The sequence below is a fragment of the Equus caballus genome, chromosome 23 (genome assembly GCF_041296265.1).
Source record: "Equus caballus isolate H_3958 breed thoroughbred chromosome 23, TB-T2T, whole genome shotgun sequence".
Taxonomy (NCBI): domain Eukaryota; kingdom Metazoa; phylum Chordata; class Mammalia; order Perissodactyla; family Equidae; genus Equus; species Equus caballus.
Genome location: NC_091706.1, coordinates 22,157,031 through 22,180,050, shown reverse-complemented (window position 1 = coordinate 22,180,050; position 23,020 = coordinate 22,157,031). Strand labels below are relative to the sequence as shown.

Below are 23,020 nucleotides of genomic sequence, written 5' to 3'. Positions count from 1 at the left end.
GCACAAAGACACTTGTGTGATTTTATCCAAGAGGAAGCAGGGCCCTTATTTGAAGGCAGTGCTAAAACAGGCAGAGTTGGATTTTGCTAGACAGGATGAATGAAAGAAGGGGGTAGGCTGTTTAGAGCAGAGCAGTATATTTAGGTTTAGCATTAAGTGATGCCCCATGAAGTTTTCCTTGGAGAGGGAGGAAATGAAGACAAAGGTGGTCAGGTGAGCAGGGGAAAGTATAGAGCGGCTTGTAGTTCCTGAATAGGTTGAGGAATTAGCATGCTGAGGGCATAAGCTGAGAGGATAAAGGGTGGAATGTCAGACTGTATTTTTTCAGAACACACAAGTGTTGCTGGAGATAAGTTCTAGGCTATGGCCATAACTGAACTGGAATGAAGGTAAAGGACTCTAAGATGAGAAGGAGCAGACAGTGAGAGGTCAGATCATTGGATGGTCTATCCACATGGATGTTGGGGCCTCTGATTGATTCCTTCCACTTTGAGTTCCTTTCCTGTCCTCCACAGAATTGGCATTTCCTCTAACTCTAACCTTCAGTGCATGGCATGACTCTGGACAAGAAGGCAGAAATGGGGTGGTGAGAGAGAGGGCTGAAGTAGACATCCGTTTTGTTTTTGTTTTATTTTGACACTCAGCATTCACTCACCTTCCAAAAATAGTCCTTCTTTAGCCCTCTGGGGATCTAACCCCGTTGTCAGTTTCAGTCCATGTCAAGTGGAGTTGTTTATCACTAACGCTCTTACTTTAAAGGAGGGCATTGAACTCAGGCTTGGCCAAAAAGATTGGTCCATGCTTTTGGCAACAGTGATTGGTCAGGGGTGGGCATGTGACCCAACTGGAGACAATAAGGCACAGTGGGACTTTTGAAGGGACTAGTGGGAGAAACCACCCATTTTTAGCTGCGCTTTTAGTTTGGAAGATGTAGCTATGAACTTGCCAGACAGACTTACAAGGTAGCCAGTCCAGAACCTAGAGCAGAGAAATGGATGGAACTGAAACTTGATGACATCAGCTGAGCCCCAGTATGAATCCTCCTGCCTGAGGGCAGCCTTACTCCCAGAACTTTTTCAGGTGCCTGAGGCAACAGATCCTGTTTTTAAAGTCAGTTGAATTGTACTTGCCATCATTTACATCCAAAGAATCCCTCACAGGGTAAGGGGGCTCTCCATCCCTGGCTCCCTCTTCTGTTCTAGCACTCTGAATATATATTACCTTCTCTGTCCTTCAGATCGTGCCCTTCTATAAAAGAGGGTAAAGAAACCTACTTCAAAGCATGGTAAAGTTTAAGTGGGATAATATACATAAAAAGCATAGATTTGTTTCACAACATTGAAGTCCAATAAGCAGTACTTAATTTTTCTAAATTAAATTAAATCTGGCTCAAAGACCCCATTTTAAAGGGTAGGAAGATATACAATCTTAGCCATTAATGGGAGCTTTTTGCCTATTTAGTTAAGTATTCACCGTCAAATACGTAGGTAAGAGCCTGTGATCTTGAGTCCGTCTTGGTTGCCCCTGGGATTTTCATTGCCCAAGCCCTTCAGGCCCATTGAAAGGCCAGTGGCTGCACAGCCTCTGTGCTAAGTGTGAGCAATGCCGTGTCTTGCGACAGCTCTCAAGATGATGGGGCTTGATGATTAGTCATCTCAGCATCATCACTTCATCCCTTAAAGCATTGTGCTGTCTCCTAGAGGACTTCCACACAGAACCCGTCCACCTAAGGGACTCGTCTCTACATCCTGATTCTCAGGGTCTTGGAGCCACTGCTACCTTTAGGCAACTCTCCTTCTCTCACCCCAGCACTTGTGTCAACCCCTATCTCCTCTCTCCTTGGAGCAGCCAGCTAAAGTCTCCTCCCACATGAGGGTCTGCACAGGACTGTACAACAGGTATCGCACAACTTCTGTTTGGGTTCAGGAAACATGAAAGCCATTAATAACTCCTGAACCCAGAAGCCCAGAACTTCCCGTAAGACAAATGAGGAAAGGTAACTTTTATTCCTTCTGGAGTCCCCTCAGGTGGAGGGTAGAAACAGCATTATCCCGCTTCAAATGAAGGTTGCCTCAAGCTGGGCAAGAATCCCTGCAAAGGAAAATTACCTACTCTTGTCAGCCCAACCCCCTCCCACAGTGAAGCATTGCTAAACTTGCATAGTACTCAGTTCCTTCTCTACCTCCTGGCCCCCATAGAAGGCAGGAACAGACCCCGAGTCTCCTGGGAGAGATAGGGAGGCAGCCTCCACAAATCTCTGAGCTTCCACTTGGCCTCCCTGAGGAAGACCAAACGTGTCCTTGTGACCCCAGGAAAATAGCCTAATTTAGGCTCTGATCCAGCGCCAATGGAAGTTCCAGAGGAAAGGCCTCAAGAGGAGCCCCGGGGCCAGCCCCGTGGCCAAGTGGTTAAGTTTGCACGCTCCGCATTGGCGGCCCAGGGTTTCACTGGTTCGGATCCTGGGTGTGGACATGGCACCGCTCATCAGGCCACGTTGAGGCGACGTCCCACATGCCACAACTAGAGGGACCCACAACTGAAATATACAACTATGTACTGAGGGGATTTGGGGAGAAAAAAGAGAAAAAAAGAAAAAGAAGACTGGCAACATTTGTTAGCTCAGGTGCCAATCTTTAAAAAAAAAAAAGAGAGAGAGAGAGAGAAGAGCCCCTTCTCATAGCCTGGGCCCCTTCATTGTGGCTGCAGATTAGGGCACAGTTCTGAGTGTTAATCCATGTGAAGGCTGCCTCAAGAAAGCTGATTCCCTTAGGCAGCACCTGGTACCAGAGAAATTCACAGTGCCTGAGCTGGGATCTGGGCTTCCCATACCCAAGCCACATCAAGGTACCAGTCAATTCATGCACTCTATTCGCCCTGACATTAGGTTAGGAGTGTGGGCTTGAGGGTATAAAAATTCAGGTAACCCATTCCCATCACATTCTATGTCACTGAAAGTTCTTCGGGCGCCACAGAATATCATGTAAATGAGACCCCCCCACACACACCCCCCACGCCCCCCAAGCTGCACAGCACTGATCTCTGGGTATAAGCAGCAAGCCCATGAAATCTGGTTCTAGAGAAATTCATCCTCATCTCTCCAGTCACTGTTCAGCTAACACGTTTTCCTTCTTTTGGTAAGAGTCCTGCTTTCCCATAGGAACTGGAATCTGGGAAAAAGGAAAACAGTACTAGAAGCAGAACAAGAGTGAGGGATCACTCCTGGGTGGTACTGTCACCTCATTTGGACAGTTCACTGCCTAGATGTGCTGAGTGTGCAAATTCTGTCTCGTTGCCTCCTCCAGTGTTTCTCTGAATAGAAGCAAATATCTGGGCACCAGGTATGACTTGTTTTGTGACCCCAGCCAGTAAGTCAGCCCTTTTGAGCCACCACCTCTCCCTTGGTTAGAAGCTCTTTGGCAATGGGTTCATGGAAAACATCCCAGAAATGGGAGCTACATGCTGAATTCCCTAGTACTGGCTTTGCCATCGATTGTGTGATTCATTCTCTCTGGTGTTCAAGCTGTGAGAAGCAAATTTGAAATGACGGATGTGCTATATTAAATATATCAATAAGAGCAGAAGTTAAACCTTGCAAGCTGTAGGGTTTGCTTCCTCTATAAGCCTGGCTATCTCTATGGGAACTGAAGGTTGCTTCTTTAGGCCTATAGTCGGGGAGCTAGAGCAGAGTGGAGATACGGTGGCGGGGCGAGGATGAGCCGTCTTGCACCTAATTTTTCCTCCCCTCTAAGTCTGAATACTGGCAGTGGTGAAGCAGGTGGTTCTAAGGGCTCCTTTCACTTTACCATTCATGATGACCCCACACCGCCTTTACCTCCATGCCACCTTTCCCTCCTTCTTTGGGTGCTTCAATCTCTTTGATGTTTTTCTTACCAGACGTTACTCCGCTTAGCCATTAAACAGCTTTAACTTTGATGACGTGGATATGGATGAACACAAGGATCCACTTGGTCCCTTTGGTCACTTTTGCTTCGGTGAACTCAGTGGGATGTCCAAGAAGAAAACCCTTGTGTTAGGAAGAGTTGTAAGAAGGTTCCAAAGATCCCTTCTTTTGCTAGTCACACCCTTGCATAAACTGCTCCCCTTGAGTGTAAGCTGGACCGCGTGATATGCTTCTGACTAATAGAATAAGGGAAAGGTGATGGGATATCATTTCCCTCATTAGTTTACGCGATTGTGCCTTCTGTCTTGCTAGCAGACTCTCTCCTGGCTTTGATGAAGCAAGCTGCCATGTTGGAGAGGCCTACATGACAAGGAACTGAAGGTTGCCTCCAGCCAACTCCAGCCAACAGCCATCCAGGAATTGAGGCTCTCAGTCCAACAGGCCTTGAGGAACTGCATCCAGCCAGCAACTATAGAAGTGAGCAAAGAAGTGTGTATTTCCCCAGTCAAGCCTTCAGATGAGACCCCAGCCCCAGCTGACACCTTAATTGCAGCCTTGTGAGAGACCTTGGAGCAGAGAACCCAGGTAGGCCTTGCCTAGATTCCTCACCAACAGAAACTATGAATTAATAAATACTCGGTTTTTTAAGCCACTAACTTTTGGGGTATTTGTTATATAGTAACTAACACACCCCTAAATTACTGTAACCTTGGTGTAAGATGCAGCATGGCTGGGAAGGCAGGCACCAAATGAGAGGACAACCTCCTTGACAACATTCCTGGAGATACTGTCTTCAATCTCGAAGACTATCCCAAGTTCTCTTAGCTGCAGCGGTATCATTGTGCTCCCCCCAGCCCTGATTAGTCTCCAGGAGGTGAGGCCTAGGTAAGGTAGTGCTGGGTGGAGTGGATGGCCAGGATGAGGGGTGTTAATCTGTCTGGAAGGGACATTTTGAGCTTGAAGTGACCCTCAGGGATCATGAGGAGTGATGATAAGGTCACTCTTCCCCTGCTCATTTTTTCCTTCCTTTTCCACTCACTCCACCATTCCTTTTTCCCTACTTGTTGTCTCCTTTTGCCCCAAATTCTGAGTGGCTGCCCGACGACCATTCCTACAAGTGATAGCCAGGTGATCTCTTGGTCTTGCAATAATTCTACCAAGCTGGGCATCCTGAGGAAGTTTCCCTCGGGAGCGGCCCTGCCCTTTCCTTGACGTGTCCTCACATGCGGGGAGACCTCATTGTTGAGCTCAGAATGTGCCTTCCAGACAGATTAACACCCCACATATAACAGATTCTTCGGCGGGACCCACCCAGTTCCTGGACCCCGCCCTGGCCACTCCAGTGTCCACAATCGCAAAACCCATCCATACACACACCTGCACTGACTGCTCACCTGTGAGATACTCAGGAATCAGCAACGTTTTCTAAATGAAGGTAAGTCACCGTTTTCAGGAAAATATTCCTATCTCTGGTCCTTTTCAGAGCTGCGAGTTCTCTCCTCCCTTCCGCTCCAGGAAGGGTAGAGGAAGGGGAAGGGTGGACTGCTCCCCATTTCCGTTAGGGTCAGCTGAGGCGTGGGGACGTGGCCCACCACCCAGACTTCCTGAGGGAGAGAAAGGCTCTTAGGAGCAGGTGACATTCGTTCCTCACCAAGAGATCCAAGAGCAGCATTTCCCCCTGCCACTCACCTCAGGGCCTAAATACCCCCACACTTCCAATTCCAAAACTTTCTGAGGCAACGAGGGGAAATTCTGGCTGTATCCTTCCAGAGGAACGCATCCCACCCTGCAGCTGTGTATAGTTCAGGATAGTGAGGGAGCAGATGGAAAGACAAGTTGAGCCAAGTTCTGGACTTGAAGGTTTCTCTCATTTTGAAAAGGCCCGGAAGTTGTTAGAGTAAACTATTTGTACTTTTTATGAAAAACTAAAGTGTTTTAAGTACAGGACATCTGAGTAAGGTCAAATACAGGACCCAAGATAAAACTGAGAAAGCCACTTGTCAGGCCCCCTACAAGGGACTGGTCATCTTGCAGAAACCAAAAGAGGCAATCAGTCAGAGCTGACTTCCCTCCTTCCTTTCCCTGAGCATAAGCGCTGGCAACCCCAAACCCACTCCCCCAAAGCACCACACAGAGAACACTACTCTGTCTTAGCAGAAACATTTATTGAGGACGATCAGTATCCTTGGTTGTGCTAACCATGGTTCTCATCAGAGGATGTGTTCTCGTGAAAACTGCAATGCTTTCTCAACAAGGACTGAATGATTTCTTTGGGGACATTTTTCCTCCCTGGAAGTGTTGGAGAAGCATTTCCTGTTTGAATCGAAGAGTCAGATCTCTGAACACAGTGCTTTCATTAGAGGTGAGGGTGGCCAGAGGGACGTGGCTTACATCATGCATGTAGGTGGGTCTTGGATGGGGCACAGAGTCCCTGTAGGGTGGGGAAGGGGGTTGACTCTGGCATAAATGCTGGTCCTTGAAGGCCACAACTTTCCAGGGCTGTCTGATCCTGTGTCTTTTGTGTCTAACCCTTGTACAAAAACTCTTGTCAGGAGGGACAGCATCTTGGCTGCAGGATGTGGTCCTTGCCCATTCCCCTGGCTGTGGGTCAGAGAGAGCCCCGTAGTTGGAGGGATGTCCCTCGTCAGGCTCTACCTGGGCCTGCAGTTCCCCCTTCTGCTGACTTAACTCTGCAGCCTCAGGTTCGTATCTACATGCTAGTTTCTCCTCTAAGATCTTCCCGATGGCTGCCATGAGCTCATGAGCTTCAGGAGGCCCACAGCTCACGAGAGCTGCACTTTGAGCTGGGTCTCAGAGCGGTGCAAAGGTTGACGTGAACTTGGCCTTTTGCTGGGGACTTTCCTGCCCTGTGATTTTTTTCTTGGAATTAATCCACTGAAAAAACGGCCTCATTTTTTTTCTGAAGTAACTTTCAGGAGGAAACTGTTCATTCTGTGACAGATACGGGGAAGTGCCCTCTAATTCTCTGTCCTCAGTAGAGTGGCTCTTCTTTCTGGCTTTAGACGTCCCAACTCCTGACTCCTCGCTTCCACATTCTCCTGCTCTGGAGTCCAGAGGTCTCACTGTCTTTGCAGCTGGTAGGAAATTCCTATCCTGGCATTTCCATGAGACATGCTTAGAGGCCCAGGGTTCCCGCCAATCCCCATTGTCCTCCAAGTGGACTTGCAGCACCTGGGAAGCTCCCATGTCCCCACTGGAGACGCTCTGGGACTGAGTCAGTGAGGAGTCGGAAGGCAAGCTATCTGAAGTAAGGGATATGTCAGCGGGAGAGCCTTTAGGCTGGCTATGTTCCTTGCCCTTCAATTGAAACTTCCACTCGGTAAGGAGCTGTGTTTTAATGTCTGATGGTTTGGAATCTTGGGGAACTGGTATTTTTGGTGAGGGGCAGTCACTGGTCAAGGTAGTTTCTACTTTGCTCACATTGATATTTGCCATTTGGGAGCTTCCCAACTTGTTGGTTGTCAAGATGTCACAAGATTGTGATGTAAGAACGCACAGCTCCTCAGCCTTGAATATCTCCCTGAAGTTCATGGTGGACGTGGAAAAATGTTTTCAATTCTTCTCCACCATCTTTTGGCCCTGAATCATGTCCTCTCTATCACTGGAACTCACATTCTCATCCCTTGGCACATGTCCAGCCCCAGCTTGCCTTGTGGGCACCTCTCGGCTGCATCTGTTATTGTCTGGTGCAGTCTTCCTCTGACTCACTTTGTCTATAAAGCTGTGTGTGAGGATCTCTGAAGTCTGTCTGCCATGCTCGATTGCCTGGATGTCCTTGGCAAGCTCCTGGTCGATATCAGAGTGGGATGGTTTTAGGGCCCCCTGTCCTTCGTTGCCCACAGATGAGGTAGCAGGGAGTGGAAGATCCAGGATGGGGACTGAATTCGTTGTTTTCACCTTATTTCCCTGAAAACTTTTAGAGCTGCCCTCAAGGGGCTTGGAAACCTCAGCTTTGGAATCCACCCCAGAAATATAGCTGGCTGAGGAGAGAAAGTCAAGTTGGGGAAGGGGCCGTGTTTTGGCTTCTCTCAACGTATAGGATTTTATGGATTCAAGAACTTTGAGGGGTTGGCCCCACCTCTGACTCACGCGAAACCTTATAATATGGGTTTCTAGCACCTGTCGGGGGTTGGGATCCAGAAAAGAAAGCTCTGGAGTGGTCATCTGGGGGTGGACCCCACCTACTGTTATGTTTTTCAAATGTCTGTTTTCCATATTGTTCTGGGAACTCCCAGAAGGAGGGGATGGGTTGTCCTCAGCCAGCCATGAATGCCACACCCCGAGGGGGACCCTCCCCGCAGTGATCTGCCAAAACTTCTGGCTTAGATGTAATGTAAGAATGGTTTTCACTTCATTCCGGTCTGTGTCCTTCCTTGAGACATTTAAGAGTTCATTCCCTGAGTAATTCCTTGAGTGACACACACAGCTACTTTCTGCCTCTGAGGCAGCCCTCAGACTCTTTAGTAGGTAGCATTCTGAGACCCTTTGTGGACTATCTTCTGGTCTCTTCTCTAGGATATATCCAAGATTCCTCTTCACGTCCTGCCTCGGTCGAAACTTTGTTGAGATCGTCTCATGGAAGCTTCCTGGGAAACTCAATTCAGTCTGCTGGGGCCTTGCTACTCTGGACCTGAAGCTGACGGAGCTGTGAGTGAGCACGTCTGCCTTTTTGCCGAGATGTTTCTGTGCATTTACACAGAGACTCTAGATTCCTACTGGCATGGAGGCAGCGGTGTGAGAATAGCCTCCTTGGAATGTGGAGCTCCATTTTATCCTGGGGTTCGCTGGTGATATGAACATGGCCAGGAAGGACAGAGACTGGTACATAGGCATGGGAGGACTGGCTGACCAAAGGAGTGGTGAGAGCTCGAGGACAAGTGGCTTCTTGAGATTTTTGGAATGCAGGGACTAAACCCCACAGACTTTCTTGTTGCTTCTGCAACATGTGCCATTTCAGGTGTTGATTTTCAGTTGAGCTATGAGAGTCTGACTGAATCTGGGATCTATGGAAAGACACTCCATGGTCCCTAATCTGGGATGGAGAAGAAGATGGTAGGATTGAGAGTGGGGATTGAAGGTGGGCATGGGGCCGGACCTGAGTGAAAGGTGGGGGCTGGGATTGGGAGTTGGTCTGAGAGAAGGGTTGCGGATGTACATCGGGGAGGGGAGGAGGGTGAGAATGGGGAAGTGGTGGAGATTCTTGATCCCACATCTTGACTGCAGAAGCCTTACAGATTCCATTGAATAAGACAAAATGAGACCCTAGTGGGGCACTACTACTAGAAACCAGGAGAGTGGCCACCAGGGACTCACTGTGCAGAGAGGGAAGACCCCAAAAGAGCTGGGTATATTTCTGCTGCAAGTTTTCTCCCAAAGTCTTGACATACAGTAGCTGTTGACAAATGCTCAGCTGCTCTGGTTTGCCTGTGATGTCCCAGCCAGTTTTGGGGGCTGTGGTGTCTTGTACGTCAAGTGGCTGCAGTGAATTCCCTGAAGACATCCGTTGGTTTTCTGAGCACATTTGTTTTGAAAGTAGTCCTTCCTCCTTTTCTTTCTTGTCTAAAATCTGGAAATCCATTCTCTTTTTTATTTGTCTTGCCAAGAATGCCTGGCCGTTAAGGCCAAGGAAAGAATGGCTGCTGGCCTCCATGCGATTGGTAGCAGAGTCTCCCCAGAGACAGGTCTCTGGTAGACGGAGGGAAACTTGCTCTCGTTGAAAATCAGAGTATGATAATGTGGGGAGGAACATGTTCTTGGCAGGAGCCTGACAACAAGAGAATTCTGAAATGGACAGACTTGAATGGTCAGTGCCTCTGACTGTTGGGACATCAGCGGACAACCCACCAGGGCTATCTGCAGATGAGTTCTCTGGAACAGAATTCAATAAGATGGAAACCGATTTAGATTGAGTCACAGTTAAAGGGTGGTCTGTCGGTGGTGAGACAGACAGGCTTGGTGGTGGGTGATGACAAGCTAGTGAATCATTGGGATTGATTATCTGGGACAAATTTGGTAAGGCGTTAATATCTTGGGAAAGGGTGCGGTCAAGAGAGAAGATCGTATTCAGAGACAGAGTGGCCTCTGGTTGGAGAATAGGACCCGTTGCCTGGGTGTCATGTGGTGGGAGAGGGGGAAGGGCAAGGGGTTGGGGTGGGCAATGGTCTGCTGGGAATTTGGACTCCAAGGGAGGAGAAGGCTCTGGTGGCATAGAGTGACCCGGTGGTGAGGGTGAAAGAAAGCCAGCTAAGGGTGTCGTCGGGTTAGGTGAGAGAACGGAGGGGGGCGGTGGGGAAGGGTCAGGTGGAGGGGATGGTGTTAGGTCTCCTGGAGGGACTTCTGAGAAGGCAGAGGACAGAGTGAATGATGACTCAGTCCCAGAAGCTGTGGAAGCCAGAGAGGACACAGAGGCAGTATCATCTTCCAGGTCCTCCAGGAACAGCAGCCGATTGACCTCCACGGTTGTGCTATTGCACACCTCACAGGAGGGGTCTGGACATAGCAGTTGACGAAAGCAGATGGTATCGCGATGCTGGCCCCGGGGACTGAAGGAGACAGGAGATATATAGCTGCAGCCAGGACCAGAACAAATATATGGGGCCCTGGCAGGTCTGACAGAGGTAGGGGCACCCATTGCATACTGTCCTTTCACATCCCCCCTCTTCCTTGAGCTCACAATCTATGTTGTTTCCTTCTCCCCAAGACTTTCACAATCTGGATTTCGAAATCTGAGGATTTTCCCTCCCTTATCAATCTCACGTTTCACTGAGGCCCTAGAAATTCTTAGGCCCTGCTAAGAAGCGGGATACAGGAAAGAAGGATTGTGTTTAGTCACCTTTGCAGCAGAGAAAGCACCTTCCTTGCCTCCTCTGCTTCGCTCTGGCAAGCTCTCCAACCTGGGAATCCAGGAAAGTGATGAAGACAGAAGCAAAGAGATCTTTGAGGAGGCAGAGTAGAATGTCCTTGATGGTACCCTTGGTAGATTGGACTTGGAGAGCTCCAAGAATGAGGATTCAAGATCGCACGGTTAATGATAATAATAAAGCTCACGTATGTATGTTGCTTTATCATTCCCAAAGGGCTTTCATTCCTATATGTATGTCATCCCACGTGAGGCTCAAAAACACCATGTGAGGAACATAGGTCACTGGTTACTTCAAGGAAGAATCTGATCATCCAGGAAGTCAAAGTACTTTCACAAGGTCAGGAGACAGAAGTTCTGACTCTTGACATCTCATGTGGCCACTTCTTGGGCCACGCCCATTGCCCAGGTCCATCACTGCTTCATGCCCAGATGTGGGCAGAGCAGGAATCTGAGAAATGTTTCAGGTTCTGACTGCTTTCCCATGAGCCTCTCCTCTGAGGGCTCTGTTTTCTGAGAGGGACTGTATCTAGCGACTGACATCCTCAGAGACCATGGACCTGGGACCTCATGGAAAGGACAGGAAGGGTCACCCTTGGAGAGCTCAGGTGGGATAGGTAGAACCTTACCACTTGGTGTTCCACCTTTTCTTCTCCTCTTGGCTCTGCCCTGACACTGAGAACAAAAAGAAAAGGAGTGGCTGGGACTCATTGGTCTCACTTCTCTGTTTAGGAAAGTCAGATATTTGTTATCCAAGAATAATACGACTCTCTATTTTAATTCCTATAATTTTGCGTTCCTTCCTTTTATTAATTTTTAAAGGTGATAAAATACTTTCAGTTTTTCCTTCTTTGAAAACCTCGAAGGAGGATTTTTGGCTATGAGGTCCACACTTGATCTTCTCAGTCAGAAGTCCTCTGCTCAAGGAGGGCATAGACTCTGAGGCCCACAGTCACATCTGTGCTTCCTCAGATAGGCCCCTGTATCCTGGGACAGAGCTCTTGCTCCGGCATCTGCTCAGAGACTCAGCTCTGTTCTCCTGATCTGCCTAACACGAAGGAAGGCTTGGCAAGTGGCGCCTGACGTGGCAAGATGACTCATGATCAAGTGCTGGGAACGGTGTTCTCCTACACAGATCTGAAACGCTAAATGACTGAATCAAGGACTGCAGAATCACTGTTTGGGATTTTTTATTTGGGAACCTACCAGCACACCCAGATAGTCTGTGAGCTTTAAATGGAATCCTTAGTCCTCCCTGAAGCCCTAGTTCTGCCTGTCCTCTTCCCCTAAGAGAGCAATGGTCTGTCCTCTCCTCAGACTTCCCATTTTAGGTGTCTCTCTGGCCCAGCTAAACTCATTTAAAAATGTGAGAAAGGGAACAGGAAAATAAAGAATTATTCTTTGAGGAGTGACTTTTGGTTCCAGCTCCAACACTTAAAGAGCTTGGGAGTCTTTACTACGGTCTTTAGGAGAAGCAGAAGCTGAGCAAACTGAAAATCAATGGCTTTTCTTGAAGTCACGAGAGAATTGAGGTTGCAGGGCAAACTACTACCCAAGATCTTCAGAGAGGGTGAATGCAGAGAATCACAGTTAAGATCCGCTTACCTGGAGCAGAAGCCACTAGAGCCATAAACTGGTAGAAACACGTAAAAGACACTGACAAATTGCTGAGGATGCGTGTGGGCCAGCATGAAAGTGAGAAACTCCTGGAGGACCATTTAAGAGGAGGCCCCACCTACTCGTGAGTTTTACTTCCGGGAACCCTACCAAGTTCTCACAGTGAAGAACCATGAAGAAACTCTGATGTTGGTGGCACGGGAGGGTGGGGGAGAAAGGTTACCATTTTGAAAGGATTTTGAAATATCCCCTGAGTGTGCTCCGTAATAGAAGCCTCCTCAGCAGGGGAAAAGACTACCAAGCCTTATCCCACGTGGGTGAAGGGCAATTACCCAACTGCAGCCCCCTGTAGCCTTCCTGTCTCATCTAAAGAGTTCCAAGAATAGAAAAAAAAAAAGCTTAGAAACACTTGTGAACGTCACAACCCAGGGACACTGGCCCACTAAAAGCTTTAATTATATCCCCTCCCTTAACATCTTCCCACCCCGTCCCCAGGGCTGCAGTATAGTGATGGGATCATAGCTGAAAGAGTTGCAAGGCATAGGCTCTGTTTAAGGAGGAGATTTAGGGGAACCTAAAGACACAAGAAACACAAAAGCAAGGACACTACAGGAAATTGAAGCCTCTGACATGCACAGCTATGGTAAATATTAAACACAGCCCAACAGCTAGCCAGATGAGCATAGAACTTCACACTAAAGGTTTATTTATTTCAGTTCCTATTTCCTAATACAGCATGTCTGGCTTTCAACCAAAAATTGCAAGGCATGCTAAAAGGCAAGAAAAAACCGTCTAAACAGACAAAGCAAGCATCAGATCCACATTCACATTGACACAGGTTTTGGAATTATCACACATAGAATCCAAAATAACCATGATTAGTATGTTAAGGGCTCTGATGGAAAAAATAGATGGCACACAAGAACAGATGAGGAATGTCAACAGACAGAGGGAAATTCTAAGAAAGAATCAAAAGGGAATGTTAGAAACCAAAAACACTGTACAAGAAATGGAGAAGGCCTGTGATTGGCTCATCTGTAGATTGCATACGGCCAAGGAAGGAATATGTGAGTTTGAATATATGTCAATAGAAACTTTGCAAACTGAAACGCACAGAGAAAAAGAAAAAAAATTTTAAAGCCCAGAATATCCAAGAACTGTGAGACAGTTTCAAAATATGTAGCATGTGTAATTGGCATACCAGGAGGAGAAAAGAGAAAGAACAGAGTAGAAAAATATTTGAAGTAATAATGGCCAAGGATTTTCCAAAATTAATGACAGGTTAACCATAGATCGTAGAAGCTCAGGAAAGACCCCAACAAGATAAATACTAAAAAAGTCTATACTTGGACATATCGTCTTCAAACCGTAGGAAACCAAAAGATAAATCTTGAAAGAATCCAGAGGAAAATAAACAGCCTACATCTAGAGGAACAAGGATGAGAATTGCGGGATTCTCATCACAAACCATGCAAGCAAGAAGAGAGTGGAGTGAAATATTTAAAGTGTTGAAAGAAGAAGAAACACCACCCACCTAGAATTTTATATCTAGTGAGATTATCATTCAAACGTGAAGGAGAAATAAAACCTTTCTCAGACAAACAAAAACTGAGGGAATTCATCAGCAGCAGAGCTGCTCTGCAATGAATATTTTTTAAAAGTTCCTCAGGGAGAAGGAAAATGATAACTTGGATCTTCATTAAAAAGAGGAAGAGAAGGAATAAATTAAGATAAAATGAAACTTTTATTTCTCTTATTCTCAACTGAGCTAATAATAATAGTGACAATGTATTGGGTGATTATAGTATATGGATAAGTGAAAGGAATGAAAGCAATGTCACAGAGGACTTACATCAGTTATAAACATATATTACAAGCTCTACCGCAACCACTGAAACTTTTTTTAAAGAACAATTGATATAGTAAGAGATGAGAGCAAATGGAATCATATAAAATGCTTGTCTAAAACCAGAAAACGCAGAAAAAGAGAAGAAAAAAGAATAGATATAATGAATAGTAAACAGTTATAGACGTTGTAGATATGAGTCCAACCGTATTTTTAAAAAATCGCTAAATATAAATGGTGTAAATTCACCAATTCAAAAACCGAGACTGTCAGTGGATTAAAAAAACAAGACCCAATCAAATGTTGTATACAAAATGCCTACTTTAAAAATAAAGATACAGATAGATTACAAATAAAGACAGAGAAAAATGTACCATGCTAACACTAACCAAAAGAAAACAGGAGTAACTATATTAATTTCAGACAAAGCACACTTCAGAACAAGGAAAACTATCAGGGATAAAGAGGGGTATTACATAACCATAAAGGGTCCGTGCTCCAACAAGACACACGGTCCTCAACATGTATACATCTAACAACATAGCGTCAAAATATGAGGCAAAACCTGGCAGAACTGCAAAGAGAAATAGTCGAATCCATTGTTATGTTTGGAGATTTCACCCTCTCTCTCAGAAATGAACAGATTCAGCAGGCAGAAAATCAGTATAGATGCAGTTGACCTGAACAGCACCATCAGTCAACGTGATCTAATTGACATTTTGTAGAGTACTTCATCCGATAATACACATTCTTCTCAAACTCTGATGGAACATTCACCAAGATAGACCACGATCTTGGCCACAAAACACACTTTCACAAAAATAAATAGAGATTGTACAAAGTATGTTTTCAGACCATAATGGAATTAAACTAGGAATCGATTACAGAAGGATAGCTGGAAATCCTAAAATGTTTGGAGATTAAACAACACGCTACTAAACACATTGGTCAAGGAAGAAGTCTCAAAGTATTTTAAACTAAATGAAAATTAAAATAGAACTCATTAAAATTTATAAGGTATAGCAAAAGCAGTACTTAGGGGGAAATTGATAGCCTTGAATGCATCTATTTGAAAAGAAAGATTTGATATTTCTGAGGGACCTGATTTTTTTTTTTTTTATTAATGTTATGATAGATTACAAGCTTGTGAGATTTCAGTTGTACATTTTTGTTAGTCATGTTGTGGGTACACCACTTCCCCCTTCGTACCCTCCCCCACCCCCCCTTTTCCCTGGTAACCACCGATCAGATCTCCTTCTCAATATACTAATTTCCACCTATGAGTGGAGTCATATAGAGATCGTCTTTCTCTGACTGACTTATTTCGCTTAACATAATGCCCTCGAGGTCCAGCCACGTTGTTGTGAATGGGCCAATTTCGTCTTTTTTTATGGCTGAGTAGTATTCCATTGTGTATATATACCACATCTTCTTTATCCAGTCATCAGTTTCTGGGCATGTAGGCTGGTTCCACGTCTTGGCTATTGTAAATAATGCTGCGATGAACATTGGGGTGCAACGGACTCTTGAGATATCTGTTATCAGGTTCTTAGGATAGATACCCAGTAATGGGATGGCTGGGTCATAGGGTATTTCTATTTTTAACTTTTTGAGAAATCTCCATACTGTTTTCCATAGTGGCTGTACCAGTTTGCATTCCTACCAACAGTGTATGAGGGTTCCTCTTTCTCCACAACCTCTCCAACATTTGTCGTTCTTGGTTTTGGATGTTTTTGCCAATCTAACGGGGGTAAGGTGATATCTTAGTGTAGTTTTGATTTGCATTTCCCTGATGATTAGTGATGATGAACATCTTTTCATGTGTCTATTGGCCATATTCATATCTTCTTTTGAGAAATGTCTGTTCATGTCCTCTGCCCATTTTTTGATCGGGTTGTTTGTTTTTTTGTTGTTAAGCAGTGTGAGTTCTTTGTATATTATGGAGATTAACCCTTTGTCGGATAAGTGGCTTGTAAATATTTTTTCCCAATTAGTGAGCTGTCTTTTTGTTTCAATTCTGTTTTCCCTTGCCTTGAAGAAGCTCTTTAGTCTGATGAAGTCCCATTTGTTTATTCTTTCTATTGTTTCCCTCAACTGAGGAGTTACAGTGTCCGAAAAGATTCTTTTGAAACTGATGTCAAAGAGTGTACTGCCTATATTCTCTTCCAAAAGACTTATTGTCTCAGGCCTAATCTTTAGGTCTTTGATCCATTTTGAGTTTATTTTGGTGTGTGGTGAAAAAGAATGGTCAATTTTCAATCTTTTGCATGTGGCTGTCCAGTTTTCCCAGCACCATTTGTTGAAGAGACTTTCTTTTCTCCATTGTAGGCCCTCTGCTCCTTTGTCGAAGATTAGCTGTCCATAGATGTGTGGTTTTATCTCTGGGCTTTCAATTCTGTTCCATTGATCTGTGGACCTGTTTTTGTACCAGTACCATGCTGTTTTGATCACTGTAGCTTTATAGTATGTTTTGAAATCGGGGATTGTGATTCCGCCGGCTTTGTTTTTCTTGCTCAGGATTGCTTTAGCAATTCGCGGTCTTTTGTTCCCCCATATGAATTTTAGGATTGTTTGTTCAATTTCTGTGAAGAATGTTCTTGGGATTCTGATTGGGATAGCATTGAATCTGTATATTGCTTTAGGTAGTATGGACATTTTAACTATGTTTATTCTTCCAATCCATGTACAAGGAATGTTTTTCCATCTCCTTATGTCATCGCCTATTTCTTTCAAGAAAGTCTTGTAGTTTTCATTGTACAGATCCTTCACTTCCTTGGTTAAGTTTATCGCAAGGTATTTTATTCTTTTCGTTGCGATTGTGAATGGGATAGAGTTCTTGAGTTCTTTTTCTGTTAGTTTATTGTTAGTGTATAGAAATGCTACTGATTTATGCACGTTAATTTTATACCCTGCTACTTTGCTGTAGTTGTTGATTATTTCTAATAGTTTTTCTGTGGATTCTTTGGGGTTTTCTATGTATAAGATCATGTCGTCTGCAAACAACGAGAGTTTTACTTCTTCGTTACCTATTTGGATTCCTTTTATTTCTTTTTCCTGCCGAATTGCTCTGGCCAGCACCTCCAGTACTATGTTGAATAGGAGTGGTGAAAGTGGGCACCCTTGTCTTGTTCCTGTCCTCAGAGGGATGGCTTTCAGCTTTTGTCCATTGAGTATGATGTTGGCTGTGGGTCTATCATATATGGCCTTTATTATGTTGAGGTACTTTCCTTCTATACCCATTTTACTGAGAGTTTTTATCATAAATGGGTGTTGGATCTTGTCGAATGCTTTCTCTGCATCTATTGAGATGATCATGTGGTTTTTGTTTTTCATTTTGTTGATGTAGTGTATCACGTTGATTGACTTGCGGATGTTGAACCATCCCTGTGTCCCTGGTATAAATCCCACTTGATCATGGTGTATAATCTTTTTGATGTATTGCTGTAATCGGTTTGCCAAAATTTTGTTGAGGATTTTTGCATCTATGTTCATCAGTGATATCGGCCTGTAGTTCTCCTTCTTTGTGTTGTCCTTGTCAGGTTTGGGGATCAGAGTGATGTTGGCTTCATAGAATGTGTTAGGGAGTTCTCCATCTTTCTCAATTTTCTGGAACAGTTTGAGGAGAATAGGTATTAAGTCTTCTTTGAATGTTTGGTAGAATTCTCCAGAGAAGCCGTCTGGTCCTGGACTCTTGTTTTTGGGGAGGTTTTTGATTACCGTTTCTATTTCCTTACTTGTGATTGGTCTATTCAGATTCTCCATTTCTTCCTGATTCAGTTTGGGGAGATTGTAGGAGTCTAGGAATTTGTCCATTTCTTCCAGGTTGTTCAATTTGTTGGCATATAGTTTTTCATAGTATTCTCTTATGATCTCTTGTATTTCATTGGTATCTGTTGTGATTTCTCCTCTGTCATTCCTGATTTTATTAATTTGTGATTTCTCTCTTCTTTTCTTGGTGAGTCTGGCTAGGGGTTTGTCAATTTTGTTAATTCATTCGAAGAACCAACTCTTTGTTTCATTGATCCTTTCTATTGTCTTTTTTGTTTCAATATCGTTTATTTCTGCTCTTATTTTTATTATTTCCCTCCTTCTACTGACTCTGGGCTTTGTTTGTTCTTCTCTTTCTAGTTCTGTTAGGTGTCGTTTGAGGTTGCTTACGTGAGCTTTTTCTTGTTTAGTGAGGTGAGCCTGTATTGCGATGAATTTCCCTCTTAGGACTGCTTTTGCTGCATCCCAAATGATTTGGTATGTCGTGTTCTCATTTTCATTTGTCTCCAGATAATATTTGATTCCTTCTTTAATTTCTTCAATGATCCATTGTTTGTTGAGAAGCGTGTTGTTTAGTCTCCACATTTTTGCACCTTTCTCTGCTTTTTTCTTGTAGTTGATTTCTAGTTTAATAGCGTTATGATCAGAAAAGATGCTTGATATTATTTCAACTCTCTTGTATTTATCGATGTTTGCTTTGGTTCCCAAAATATGGTCAATCCTTGAGAATGTTCCATGTGCACTTGAGAAGAATGCGTAACCTGCTGTTTTTGGATGAAGTGTTCTATATATATCTATTAAGTCCATCTGGTCTAATTTTTCATTTAATTCTATTATTTCCTTGTTGATTTTCTGTCTGGATGTTCTGTCCATTGGTGTTAATGGTGTGTTGAGGTCCCCTACCATTATTGTATTGTTGTTGATGTCTTCTTTTAGTTCTATTAAGAGTTGCTTTACAAATTTTGGTGCTCCTGTGTTGGGTGCGTATATATTTATAAGTGTTATGTCTTCTTGGTGGAGAGTCCCTTTTATCATTATATACTGTCCCTCTTTACCTTTCTTTATCTGTTTTGTTTTGAAATCTACCTTGTCTGATATTAGTATAGCGACACCTGCTTTCTTTTGTTCATTATTAGCTTGGAGTATTGTTCTCCATCCCTTCACTCTGAGTCTGTGTTTGTCTTTGGGGCTGAGGTGTGTTTCCTGGAGGCAGCATATTGTTGGATCTTGTTCTTTGATCCATCCTGCCACTCTGTGTCTTTTGATTGGGGAGTTCAATCCATTTACATTTAGAGTGATTATTGAGACGTGGGGGCCTACCACTACCATTTTGTGTCTTGTTTTTCGGTTTTCTTCAGTTTCCTTTGTTTCTCGTCCCATGGTTTAATCTGTTCTGATGTAGAGCTGCTACTCTCTGTTGTTGTCCTTCTACTTGTCTCCTCTGCTCTTGGTTTTGTAGCCCCTTTCCTTTTTTGGATTTTTCAGGAATGAGGGTTTTCCTGAGGATTTCCTGAAGAGGAGGTTTTGTGGCAATGAACTCCCTTAATTTTTGTTTATCTGGGAAAGTTTTTATTTCTCCATCGTATTTGAAGGATATTTTCGCTGGGTAGAGAATTCTCGGCTGTAGATTTTTGTCCTTCAGATTTTTGAATATATCGTTCCACTCTCTTCTAGCCTGTAAAGTTTCTGCTGAGAAATCTGCTGATAGCCTGATGGGGGTTCCTTTGTAGGTTAGTTTCTTTTGCCTGGCTGTCCTTAATATTTTCTCCTTGTCGTTGACTTTTGCTAGCTTCACTACTATATGCCGTGGAGTTGGTCTTCTTGCATTGATAAAGTTTGGAGATCTATTGGCTTCTGTCACCTGAAGATCCATCTCCCTCACCAGATTTGGGAAGTTCTCAGCCATTATTTCTTTGAATAGGTTTTCTGCCCCTTTCTCCTTCTCTTCTCCCTCTGGTATACCTATAATCCTTACGTTGCATCTCCTAATTGTGTCTGATAATTCTCGGAGAGTTTCTTCATTTCTTTTAAGTCTTGCTTCTCTCTCCTCCTCTGCCTGCAACAATTCTATATTGCCATCTTCCGAATTGCTAATTCTTTCCTCCATATTATCGGCCCTACTGTTCAGAGCATCTAGATTTTTCTTAATCTCCTCTATTGTGTTCTTCATTTCCAATATTTCTGTTTGGTTCTTCTTTATCGTATCAAACTCTTTTGTGACATAGCTCCTGAACTCGTTGAGTTGTCGGTCAGAATTCTCTCTTAACTCATTGAGAATCCTAATGATGGCTGTTTTGAAGTCATCATCATTTAGGTTATATATCTCATTTTCTTTGGGACTGTTTTCTGTGTATTTGTTACTTTCTTTCTGTTCTGGAGATTTAATGTATTTTTTCATATTGCTTGATGATGTTGATTTGTGCCTCCGCATGGAGATAGAGTTTAGTTGCTCCTTTCACTTGTTTCAGCTGCTGCGGTGGGGGGAGCAGCTGTTTATACTTCACCAACCAGGAACCCTGTCCGTAGTTGCTAACTGGGCCTGGGCCCCTCTTCGTAGCCACAGTGGCCCTTTGGATTCCCTCCTCTGCCGTGGGGGCCGTCACAGGGGGGCTTCAGGCTGCAGGTGCCTACTGTTGTTGCCCACCTAGATGCGCTCTCTCCTTGGGGTCTGCAACGGTGTTATGGGCTTTTCCAGCGGCCAGGGGTGGGATCACTTATATTTGTCGCTCCGTTGCTGTTGGCACCCACCAAATCTCACTTGTCCTCTATGGGTCGCAGGAGAGCTATTGGCATCTTCTACAGTCTGTGGTTAGTACACCTAGCTATGCTGCTTTTGCCCTGGGGTCTTCCAGCCTTGTGGCTGGTGGCTGGGTGCCTTCTACTGGTGCTGTGCAGAGGCTTTCTCTAAGGCTGCTGTGAGCCTGTAGGGTTTCCCCCTAGGCTACTAAGCTGGGTCTCTGGAACTCTCTCCAGCCCCAGTCCTCTCCGAGATCTCCGGCAATCCCTAGCCCCACGGGGCGTGCAACGGCAGCTGGGGGTCGCCCCGCCCTCTGGGATTCTCTCCGGGCCTCTCCCGGAGCCGTGAATGCTCAGCGTGGCCCCTCTGCTAACGGCACACAGAGAGTTTTGTCTGCTGCCCGGGCGGAGCTCCGGCGCTTCCCCTCCGGGTCGCCGAACCGGCCTTTGAAAGTTCCCCCAGCCCCGGTCCTCTCCGAGATCTCCGGCAATCCCTAGTCCCACGTGGCGGGCAACGGCAGCTGGGAGACCTCCGTGCCCTCCGTGTCTCTCTCTGGGACCCTCCGGGCGCCCCGAGCACCAGGCTGGGTCTCCCCGCCAATGGCGGGGAGAGACTCTCCCCGCGGGCTCAGGTGTGCAACTCCAAAGTTTCCCTCTGCGTTTAGGAGTAATTGCGGGGGGTTTAGGTAGGGTTCTGGTCACCTGTTTCCACCGTCGCTCCTCTGTTGTGTTCTCGCTCCTGCCCTAGATGTGTGTGGATCCTCTGGGGGCGTCCGTTGGAAGAAAGCCGCTTGCGGGTACCAGGCTGCCCGTCGGGGTCGGAGAGTTTTCACCTATTTCCACATCCTCCCCGGAGGAAAGTCCATCCGCCTTCCGATGTATAGTCGCGTGGGTGTCTCAGACGTCCTGAGATGCTGTCTGGATATCCTTGGTCAAGCGATAAGTGTCCAACTAATTGTAGACTCGAAGGGCGAGAGACAAAGAGGACTACTCACGGCGCCATCTTGGCTCTCTCTCTCTGAGGGACCTGATTTACTTACCTGATTGATGTCTCTCTCTTTCCGAAATTTTGGGAAACATGGACTCCTCTTTAGGTAGCACAGTGACAGAAGAAGGAGCCCCACCCCACACAGCAAGGCAGGGATGGGAATACCTAGGAACTGAAGCTGGAGCTCAGCCATGGTGCATTAACATTCCTCAGACAAAGAGGGTGATCTGCATCACCAGAAGTGCACTGCCACCTCAGGCAGCTGGGCGTTAAGAGTGCACATTCTAGACTAGAGTTCCAGGCCCACATCACAGAGCTTTAGCATAGACACCAAAGGTTCTTGAAGGTCGGGGAGGGGAAAACACAGAAGTGATGAACCCACAACCCTTCCCCCACCATCCAGGACAGCAAATCAGTCCACCCCTCTGAGGCCCTATAGATACTTCCAACTTACCTTCCAACTCCACATATTCACCATAGCATATATTTCACCTTGGTGAAATTTTCTATTTATTCTGTTACCCAGCTATTACCTAAGAGCCTTTTATTGCTTGGTGATCTCCTTTTGGACCCCCACGTCATCTTTGAAAGTCGGTCCTGTGCCCAGGGATTTACATCCCCAAGATGTACTCGGCCTTCAACTAAAACTTCCCCTCATACATAATGTGTTTTTACCTGTATGAAACCAGAAATATACTCAGCAGCAGCCCCGCCTCCCATTATCTTCTCAAAAGAATCCACTATCAGCAAAAAGCGTGAGAGCACAGAGTAGCCTGTATCAACCAACAGAAAGCCTGAGAAAGAGGGCCACAAGGGCGTGGCACATCCGTGGACCCAGGGCAAACAACTTGAAAATGTTTGGTAGTTCTTCTTTTCCCCAAATCCCTCTTAGGCTAGTCAGCCTCTAAAGGTTCTCAAATCTGGCCCCCTCCACCCATGCGGTGTCTCGCCCTGCTGCTCCCTCTTTTTCTCTGCCAACTCCCCTCCTCCCAGCAAAATTTTAAACTTTTCCATTATTTTACAGAGCAATTGTGCTGGACCATGGCCTGCAGGGTCAAACTCATCTTGATTTAGGGACTAGGCTTCTCTTTAGCATAACTTCTATTGAGCACAGTTGTAATCCTATTTGACAGTACCTTTAGATTTTTTTTGAATCACACCTATGGTTACTTCTTCCATGAAAGGTTTTATGATTTTTTCCCCATCTACTTTCTATCTTTTCCCCAAAATTCCCATTGACATCTCTGTACCTTTTTAAACAATAACGTCATTTTTGTTGATGGT

At 45.2% G+C, this 23,020-nt stretch overlaps 1 long non-coding RNA gene across 1 annotated transcript in view; it reads left to right on the top strand.

Moving 5' to 3' along the window:
- Positions 1 to 23,020, top strand: part of LOC102147588 (uncharacterized) — a 452,754-nt gene that overhangs the window by 156,883 nt on the left and 272,851 nt on the right. Inside the window, exon 15 of the long non-coding RNA XR_011431371.1 lies at positions 4,217 to 4,486. This is a non-coding gene — a long non-coding RNA (uncharacterized lncRNA). The remainder of the gene's footprint in view (positions 1 to 4,216; positions 4,487 to 23,020) is intronic.